Genomic DNA, 10,000 nt, shown 5'->3' with positions numbered 1-10,000 from the left:
GCCTTAACGTAACCTGTATTGCGCCTTAACGTAACCTGTATTGCGCCTTAACGTAACCTGTATTGCGCCTTAACGTAACCTGTATTGCGCCTTAACGTAACCTGTATTGCGCCTTAACGTAACCTGTATTGCGCCTTAACGTAACCTGTATTGCGCCTTAACGTAACCTGTATTGCGCCTTAACGTAACCTGTATTGCGCCTTAACGTAACCTGTATTGCGCCTTAACGTAACCTGTATTGCGCCTTAACGTAACCTGTATTGCGCCTTAACGTAACCTGTATTGCGCCTTAACGTAACCTGCATTGCGCCTTAACGTAACCTGCATTGCGCCTTAACGTAACCTGTATTGCGCCTTAACGTAACCTGTATTGCGCCTTAACGTAACCTGTATTGCGCCTTAACGTAACCTGTATTGCGCCTTAACGTAACCTGTATTGCGCCTTAACGTAACCGATATTGCGCCTTAACGTAACCTATATTGCGCCGTAACGTAACCTATATTGCGCCGTAACGTAACCCACATTGCCCCTTAACGTAACCCACATTGCCCCTTAACGTAACCCACATTGCCCCTTAACGTAACCCAACACACGTTGGGCCTTAACCCAACACACGTTGGGCCTTAACCCAACACACGTTGGGCCTTAACCCAACACACGTTGGGCCTTAACCCAACACACGTTGGGCCTTAACCCAACACACGTTGGGCCTTAACCCAACACACGTTGGGCCTTAACCCAACACACGTTGGGCCTTAACCCAACACACGTTGGGCCTTAACCCAACACACGTTGGGCCTTAACCTGCTCTGTAATTGTCATACGACGCGTTAAATTAGTGTAGTGTTGCCTAACTGCAACCCCCGCAATATAGTTTGCTACTCGCACTGCCCGGTCCCCAGTGTATCGCTTCATGTTAAACACCTTGCAGCTATACACTGTAATGTGGATGGCAGCAGGACGTACATGCTCAATGCCCTTTGCAGTTGTTCATTGGCATTTGCAGTTGTTCATTGGCATTCGCATGTGCGAAGCACTTAGCCTACGCTGTGGTACGGCCTGTGTCAACTGTCCGCTGATGTTGTACGTCCAAATCACACACTGTACTGCACATTGGTCCTCATGTACTGAATGATACATCGTGGTACATGTGACCGTACAACGACTGCGCCAACAACGGCGAACCATGCGGTCCAAATGTTGTGCACTCAGCTACGTGTCGTCTCCCTATAAGAGCTGGATTGCAGTGTGGTATGCCCTGGATGGCGATCAGCATGAGCCGTCTGTTGATGTAGTGGCGCGTGTTGTCAGACGTAGTCGTCTCTTCTCACACACCGTGATAGCATGGTGCACTGCGTTCCACATCTGCGACATGCGACAGAGGCCGGTTGACAGTCGTTCGCGCAATGGACATCGCATACGTACGGGGGCCACCTTCCACGTGTTCGCGAAGCGTGCACATGTTGTTGCGTGTATGTGGGCAGACATAGTGTGTCGTGACACCTGACACAGGCATGCAACAATCGTTGAATTTGCAAATGGCGATGGACGCCTACGTTTGCTGGTGACGTTATGCAAATGAACAACTGGTAAACCGTTGTGGTGCGGTTGTTCTCGCTAGAGGTGAATCAGTGATGGCGACGATCGGTTGAGCTACCAACCGGTTGTTCCAGCGATACCCACCATGCCCACGAACGTGAATGGCATCTGGGTGTGAAGCGATACGCGGCGGTGGCTGGGTGGGACCGTCCCCGGCCGGTGAGGGGGGGCCTCCCGGCGTGCTGGCCGCGCGGTGCGTGGGCGCACGCGCTACAGCCGGCTGGTGGGGGCGGCCAGTGGCAGGCGCGCCGGCCGACGGAGGCGGCAGGCGGCGCAGCTGCGCGCCGGCGCACCCTGCACGCGGCGCCGTGCGGCCAAAGTAGGTCCTCGCGGGCCCGGTGCGAAGCGCGGTGGACATCTGCAGTGTGCTGGTCCGATTGAGGACTGTGTGCGCTGAGGATGCGCCGCCGCCCGGCGCTCGGCGCCGCGACGCCGTCTGCTGCTCGGTCGCCTCTGCGGTTCTCGCAGGTGGTTTGTATCGCAGCTGTGCGGACGTGTTGGCGCGTGCGCTGTGCTGGGAGAGTTCGCTTCGGCACCCAAGTGGGGCTTTTGTCCTTCTGTGGCGCTGGCGTTGGAGCTGCCGGTCACCGTAGGTGGCGCGTGTTGTCTCCCGCCGGCAATGCCACGACAGCACGCTCCCGGGCCTCTGTCGGCAGCGGCAAGCTCAGTTGGGAGCACGGGTGGTCGCACCTAAAGCGTCTACTCGCCAAACTCCGGGCGATTGCGCCTCTCTCGAACCCGACCAAGTACTTAGGACGGCGCTGCGCGCCGCCGGGACCTGAGAGGGTTTCGAGGTGTATTGTGCAGGGGAGCTCAGCCTCCTCCTGTTTGCAGAATAATTGAGCGGACGCTTGCGTGTTCGCGCGGGCCCCCGGGACACACTCCCGGGCGGCCGGCTGCTCAGCTCTAGTTGACGCAGCTCCCTGGTTGATCCTGCCAGTAGTCATATGCTTGTCTCAAAGATTAAGCCATGCATGTCTCAGTACAAGCCGCATTAAGGTGAAACCGCGAATGGCTCATTAAATCAGTTATGGTTCCTTAGATCGTACCCACGTTACTTGGATAACTGTGGTAATTCTAGAGCTAATACATGCAAACAGAGTCCCGACCAGAGATGGAAGGGACGCTTTTATTAGATCAAAACCAATCGGTCGGCTCGTCCGGTCCGTTTGCCTTGGTGACTCTGAATAACTTTGGGCTGATCGCACGGTCCTCGTACCGGCGACGCATCTTTCAAATGTCTGCCTTATCAACTGTCGATGGTAGGTTCTGCGCCTACCATGGTTGTAACGGGTAACGGGGAATCAGGGTTCGATTCCGGAGAGGGAGCCTGAGAAACGGCTACCACATCCAAGGAAGGCAGCAGGCGCGCAAATTACCCACTCCCGGCACGGGGAGGTAGTGACGAAAAATAACGATACGGGACTCATCCGAGGCCCCGTAATCGGAATGAGTACACTTTAAATCCTTTAACGAGTATCTATTGGAGGGCAAGTCTGGTGCCAGCAGCCGCGGTAATTCCAGCTCCAATAGCGTATATTAAAGTTGTTGCGGTTAAAAAGCTCGTAGTTGGATTTGTGTCCCACGCTGTTGGTTCACCGCCCGTCGGTGTTTAACTGGCATGTATCGTGGGACGTCCTGCCGGTGGGGCGAGCCGAAGGCGTGCGACGCGCCTCGTGCGTGCTCGTGCGTCCCGAGGCGGACCCCGTTGCAATCCTACCAGGGTGCTCTTGAGTGAGTGTCTCGGTGGGCCGGCACGTTTACTTTGAACAAATTAGAGTGCTTAAAGCAGGCAAGCCCGCCTGAATACTGTGTGCATGGAATAATGGAATAGGACCTCGGTTCTATTTTGTTGGTTTTCGGAACCCGAGGTAATGATTAATAGGGACAGGCGGGGGCATTCGTATTGCGACGTTAGAGGTGAAATTCTTGGATCGTCGCAAGACGAACAGAAGCGAAAGCATTTGCCAAGTATGTTTTCATTAATCAAGAACGAAAGTTAGAGGTTCGAAGGCGATCAGATACCGCCCTAGTTCTAACCATAAACGATGCCAGCCAGCGATCCGCCGCAGTTCCTCCGATGACTCGGCGGGCAGCCTCCGGGAAACCAAAGCTTTTGGGTTCCGGGGGAAGTATGGTTGCAAAGCTGAAACTTAAAGGAATTGACGGAAGGGCACCACCAGGAGTGGAGCCTGCGGCTTAATTTGACTCAACACGGGAAACCTCACCAGGCCCGGACACCGGAAGGATTGACAGATTGATAGCTCTTTCTTGATTCGGTGGGTGGTGGTGCATGGCCGTTCTTAGTTGGTGGAGCGATTTGTCTGGTTAATTCCGATAACGAACGAGACTCTAGCCTGCTAACTAGTCGCGTGACATCCTTCGTGCTGTCAGCGATTACTTTTCTTCTTAGAGGGACAGGCGGCTTCTAGCCGCACGAGATTGAGCGATAACAGGTCTGTGATGCCCTTAGATGTTCTGGGCCGCACGCGCGCTACACTGAAGGAATCAGCGTGTCTTCCTAGGCCGAAAGGTCGGGGTAACCCGCTGAACCTCCTTCGTGCTAGGGATTGGGGCTTGCAATTGTTCCCCATGAACGAGGAATTCCCAGTAAGCGCGAGTCATAAGCTCGCGTTGATTACGTCCCTGCCCTTTGTACACACCGCCCGTCGCTACTACCGATTGAATGATTTAGTGAGGTCTTCGGACTGGTACGCGGCATTGACTCTGTCGTTGCCGATGCTACCGGAAAGATGACCAAACTTGATCATTTAGAGGAAGTAAAAGTCGTAACAAGGTTTCCGTAGGTGAACCTGCGGAAGGATCATTACCGACTAGACTGCATGTCGTTCGATGTGCGTGTCGTGTCGCGCAACACGCTACCTGTACGGCTCGCAGTAGCCGTGCGCCGCGTGCGGAACCACGCGTGCTTCTCAAAACTAACGCCAATGTTGTGTGGTACGAGCGCTGAAGCGCTGGAGCGGCTGGCCTGCGGCACCTGGCGCCTGGCGCCGGTTTTGAATGACTTTCGCCCGACTGCCTGTCCGCTCCGGTGTGGAGCCGTACGACGCCCATCGGCCGTGAGGCCGTTGGACACAGAACGCTTGAACAGGGGCCGCCACACGCCTACGTCCCGCCTATGCAACTGTCTTGAAAGAGACAGTGGAAACTAAGAAAAGATCACCCAGGACGGTGGATCACTCGGCTCGTGGGTCGATGAAGAACGCAGCAAATTGCGCGTCGACATGTGAACTGCAGGACACATGAACATCGACGTTTCGAACGCACATTGCGGTCCATGGATTCCGTTCCCGGGCCACGTCTGGCTGAGGGTCGGCTACGTATACTGAAGCGCGCGGCGTTTGCCCCGCTTCGCAGACCTGGGAGCGTCGCGGCCGCCTGTGGGGCCGGCCGCGCCTCCTGAAACGTGCGATGCGCGCCCGTCGCCTGGCGGTTCGCATACCGGTACTTACTCGGTAGCGTGCACAGCCGGCTGGCGGTGTGGCGTGCGACACCTCGTACAACGACCTCAGAGCAGGCGAGACTACCCGCTGAATTTAAGCATATTACTAAGCGGAGGAAAAGAAACTAACAAGGATTCCCCCAGTAGCGGCGAGCGAACAGGGAAGAGTCCAGCACCGAACCCCGCAGGCTGCCGCCTGTCGTGGCATGTGGTGTTTGGGAGGGTCCACTACCCCGACGCCTCGCGCCGAGCCCAAGTCCAACTTGAATGAGGCCACGGCCCGTAGAGGGTGCCAGGCCCGTAGCGGCCGGTGCGAGCGTCGGCGGGACCTCTCCTTCGAGTCGGGTTGCTTGAGAGTGCAGCTCCAAGTGGGTGGTAAACTCCATCTGAGACTAAATATGACCACGAGACCGATAGCGAACAAGTACCGTGAGGGAAAGTTGAAAAGAACTTTGAAGAGAGAGTTCAAAAGTACGTGAAACCGTTCTGGGGTAAACGTGAGAAGTCCGAAAGGTCGAACGGGTGAGATTCACGCCCATCCGGCCACAGGCCTCCGCCCTCGGCAGATGGGGCCGGCCGCCCGCGCGGAGCAATCCGCGGCGGGGTCGTGTCCGGTTGCCTTTCCACTCGCCGCGGGGTGGGGCCGTTCCGGTGTGCGGTGGGCCGCACTTCTCCCCTAGTAGGACGTCGCGACCCGCTGGGTGCCGGCCTACGGCCCGGGTGCGCAGCCTGTCCTTCCGCGGGCCTCGGTTCGCGTCTGTTGGGCAGAGCCCCGGTGTCCTGGCTGGCTGCCCGGCGGTATATCTGGAGGAGTCGATTCGCCCCTTTGGGCGCTCGGGCTCCCGGCAAGCGCGCGCGGTTCTTCCCGGATGACGGACCTACCTGGCCCGGCCCCGGACCCGCGCCGCTGTTGGCTCGGGATGCTCTCGGGCGGAATAATCGCTCCCGTCAGCGGCGCTTCAGCTTTGGACAATTTCACGACCCGTCTTGAAACACGGACCAAGGAGTCTAACATGTGCGCGAGTCATTGGGCTGTACGAAACCTAAAGGCGTAATGAAAGTGAAGGTCTCGCCTTGCGCGGGCCGAGGGAGGATGGGGCTTCCCCGCCCTTCACGGGGCGGCGGCCTCCGCACTCCCGGGGCGTCTCGTCCTCATTGCGAGGTGAGGCGCACCTAGAGCGTACACGTTGGGACCCGAAAGATGGTGAACTATGCCTGGCCAGGACGAAGTCAGGGGAAACCCTGATGGAGGTCCGTAGCGATTCTGACGTGCAAATCGATCGTCGGAGCTGGGTATAGGGGCGAAAGACTAATCGAACCATCTAGTAGCTGGTTCCCTCCGAAGTTTCCCTCAGGATAGCTGGTGCTCGTACGAGTCTCATCCGGTAAAGCGAATGATTAGAGGCCTTGGGGCCGAAACGACCTCAACCTATTCTCAAACTTTAAATGGGTGAGATCTCCGGCTTGCTTGATATGCTGAAGCCGCGAGCAAACGACTCGGATCGGAGTGCCAAGTGGGCCACTTTTGGTAAGCAGAACTGGCGCTGTGGGATGAACCAAACGCCGAGTTAAGGCGCCCGAATCGACGCTCATGGGAAACCATGAAAGGCGTTGGTTGCTTAAGACAGCAGGACGGTGGCCATGGAAGTCGGAATCCGCTAAGGAGTGTGTAACAACTCACCTGCCGAAGCAACTAGCCCTGAAAATGGATGGCGCTGAAGCGTCGTGCCTATACTCGGCCGTCAGTCTGGCAGTCATGGCCGGTCCTTGCGGCCGGCCGCGAAGCCCTGACGAGTAGGAGGGTCGCGGCGGTGGGCGCAGAAGGGTCTGGGCGTGAGCCTGCCTGGAGCCGCCGTCGGTGCAGATCTTGGTGGTAGTAGCAAATACTCCAGCGAGGCCCTGGAGGGCTGACGCGGAGAAGGGTTTCGTGTGAACAGCCGTTGCACACGAGTCAGTCGATCCTAAGCCCTAGGAGAAATCCGATGTTGATGGGGGCCGTCATAGCATGATGCACTTTGTGCTGGCCCCCGTTGGGCGAAAGGGAATCCGGTTCCTATTCCGGAACCCGGCAGCGGAACCGATACAAGTCGGGCCCCTCTTTTAGAGATGCTCGTCGGGGTAACCCAAAAGGACCCGGAGACGCCGTCGGGAGATCGGGGAAGAGTTTTCTTTTCTGCATGAGCGTTCGAGTTCCCTGGAATCCTCTAGCAGGGAGATAGGGTTTGGAACGCGAAGAGCACCGCAGTTGCGGCGGTGTCCCGATCTTCCCCTCGGACCTTGAAAATCCGGGAGAGGGCCACGTGGAGGTGTCGCGCCGGTTCGTACCCATATCCGCAGCAGGTCTCCAAGGTGAAGAGCCTCTAGTCGATAGAATAATGTAGGTAAGGGAAGTCGGCAAATTGGATCCGTAACTTCGGGATAAGGATTGGCTCTGAGGATCGGGGCGTGTCGGGCTTGGTCGGGAAGTGGGTCAGCGCTAACGTGCCGGGCCTGGGCGAGGTGAGTGCCGTAGGGGTGCCGGTAAGTGCGGGCGTTTAGCGCGGGCGTGGTCTGCTCTCGCCGTTGGTTGGCCTCGTGCTGGCCGGCGGTGCAGGATGCGCGCGCCTGCGCGGCGTTCGCGCCCCGGTGCTTCAACCTGCGTGCAGGATCCGAGCTCGGTCCCGTGCCTTGGCCTCCCACGGATCTTCCTTGCTGCGAGGCCGCGTCCGCCTTAGCGTGCTCCTCCGGGGGCGCGCGGGTGCGCGGATTCTCTTCGGCCGCCATTCAACGATCAACTCAGAACTGGCACGGACTGGGGGAATCCGACTGTCTAATTAAAACAAAGCATTGCGATGGCCCTAGCGGGTGTTGACGCAATGTGATTTCTGCCCAGTGCTCTGAATGTCAACGTGAAGAAATTCAAGCAAGCGCGGGTAAACGGCGGGAGTAACTATGACTCTCTTAAGGTGGCCAAGTGGCGGCGGTGTGGCTGCATCCGGACTTGGCTTCTCGAAGTGCGGTCTTGATGTAGTCGTGCTGCTGCTGTGAGGTGCCTTCCTTGGGTTATAGTTACAGGGAGAGTGATGCGCAATACATGGGCCTAGCCCTCTTAGCCTCTCCTCTCCTGCGGTCTTCTCCCCTTCTCGTGGGCCCGCTGATTTCGCAGAGTGGAAGACCGCACCAGGGGCTTGGGGGGGTTACCAGCCCCCCCTCGCACTATCCCTTTTTTAGTTGGGGGCAGTAAGCAGAGAATAAGTGGTGGCCCTTCCGCTGAAGGTGCCACCCCAACTCCCCCAGCACCTAGCCGGCCAACCGGCCGTGCCGAAAATCTTGTAACTTTTGCAGCTATGTATACCTGTAGTGAGTGCCACCGCAGCTTTACAACCAAGAACGGTCTCGGGGTCCATCGCCGCCGCCAACATCTTGCGGCCGCCAACGCGGAGATCGTCACGGAGAGGCATCGCGCGAGGTGGACGGAGGAAGAAGTCCTGTCGCTCGCCAAGGCAGAGGCCGAACTGTTCCTCGAGAGGGACGCCCGGTTCTTCTTTGTAAATCAAGAGCTCATCAGGATGTTCCCCGACCGAACGCTTGAGGCAATCAAGTGCCGACGGCGGCAAGCTGCCCACAAGCAGCTTGTCCGCCAATTCATGGAGGCGCTTGAGATCGGTCGGGGGGAAGAGCCGGCGTCCCGCCGGGGAGCGGCGAGCCCGCTGCCTGACGCGGGCGAGGCCGCTGCGCCGCCCGTCGACGCAGCCGAGGACTTCGCGGCCGACACCACCGGGCCGCCGCCGGAGGGGCCGACTGACGCCGCCATCTGGGAGCATCTGGCGGGGCTACCCGCTTCCGCCCAGCGTTTCTCTGCCCTGGATCGTGTCATCGGTCTGGGGCGGGGCACGCCGCCCGATGTCATCCTGGGCATGCTCCCGGATGCCCTTGCGTCGGTCGGGTCCAGAGGGGAGAGATCGATCACCAGGACACAGCGGCCGCGCCAACCATCGAAGCGGCCGCCTGCCGCGCCGCCGACGCAGAAGCGCAAGCGGCGCCGCTGGGAGTACGCGAGAACGCAGGATGCCTTCCGACGGTCGCGTGCGCGTTGCGTGCGCGGCCTCTTGGATGGCACCCTGCTCCAGCCGCCACCTGCCATCCCTGGTCTGCTGGACTTCTGGGCGGACCTCTTCACCAAGAAGCCCATCTCCACCGCGGGCTTCATTCGTGACCGCCTCCTCCCGCACTCAGAGCCTGTCGCTCTCGAGTGCATATGGGGGCCGGTCACACATGAGGAGGTCGCCGCCGCGTTGCCGCCCAGGGGATCAGCAGCCGGGCCGGACGGCCTTACCCCAGCGGAGTTGCGGCGTCTGCCGCACGAAGTCCTGGTGAAAGTGATGAATCTCTTCCTTCTGGCCCGCGCCCTTCCGGAACGCCTGCTTCGCGCGCGGACGTCCCTTCTCCCGAAAACGGCTGCACCAACATCCCCCGCTGACTTTCGCCCCATTACGGTCTGCTCGGTGTTGGCGCGGACCTTTCACAAGGTTCTCGCGTCACGCCTGATGCGCGCTTGTGCTGTGGACGAACGTCAGCGGGCATTCATCCCTCGGGATGGGATGTTGGAAAATACCTTCATCTTGGACACTGCTCTCACCGACGCAGTTCGCTCCTGCCGCTCTGTCTTTGTGGCATCGATCGACGTATCTAAGGCATTCGATTCGGTAGATCATGCTGCCCTTCGCCCCGTGCTGAAGGCGCATGGCCTGCCGGATTGCTTTGTCGAGTATGTCGAGCGGTGCTACGAGGGCAGCACGACAGTGATAGCGGACGGCGCCGGCGTGGGCGTGTCTGTGCAGCCAGCACGGGGCGTTCGCCAGGGCGATCCCCTCTCCCCCCTCCTGTTCAACTTTGCGGTGGACTACGTTTTAGGCCAACTGCCCTCCCACATCGGAGCTCGGATCCTCGGTCGCAGA

The 10,000-nt window shown here is 58.8% G+C and overlaps 2 non-coding genes and 1 pseudogene across 2 annotated transcripts; all 3 read left to right on the top strand.

Annotated features, from left to right (window-relative positions):
- The first annotated feature begins 2,520 nt into the window (after window positions 1-2,520).
- LOC124593030 lies at window positions 2,521-4,430 on the top strand. The gene has a single exon (XR_006977782.1). It is a non-coding gene; the product is annotated as a small subunit ribosomal RNA (ribosomal RNA).
- Window positions 4,431-4,781: 351 nt separating this feature from the next.
- Window positions 4,782-4,936, top strand: LOC124593107. Its single transcript, XR_006977829.1, has one exon. It is a non-coding gene; the product is annotated as a 5.8S ribosomal RNA (ribosomal RNA).
- A 188-nt stretch (window positions 4,937-5,124) lies between these two features.
- Window positions 5,125-10,000, top strand: part of LOC124593091 — a 7,958-nt pseudogene continuing 3,082 nt past the window's right edge.

This window comes from Schistocerca americana, unplaced genomic scaffold, assembly GCF_021461395.2.
Source record: "Schistocerca americana isolate TAMUIC-IGC-003095 unplaced genomic scaffold, iqSchAmer2.1 HiC_scaffold_97, whole genome shotgun sequence".
Lineage (NCBI taxonomy): Eukaryota > Metazoa > Arthropoda > Insecta > Orthoptera > Acrididae > Schistocerca > Schistocerca americana.
The sequence above is the reverse complement of the archived record's forward strand: the minus strand, read 5'-3'. Positions and strand labels throughout refer to the sequence as shown.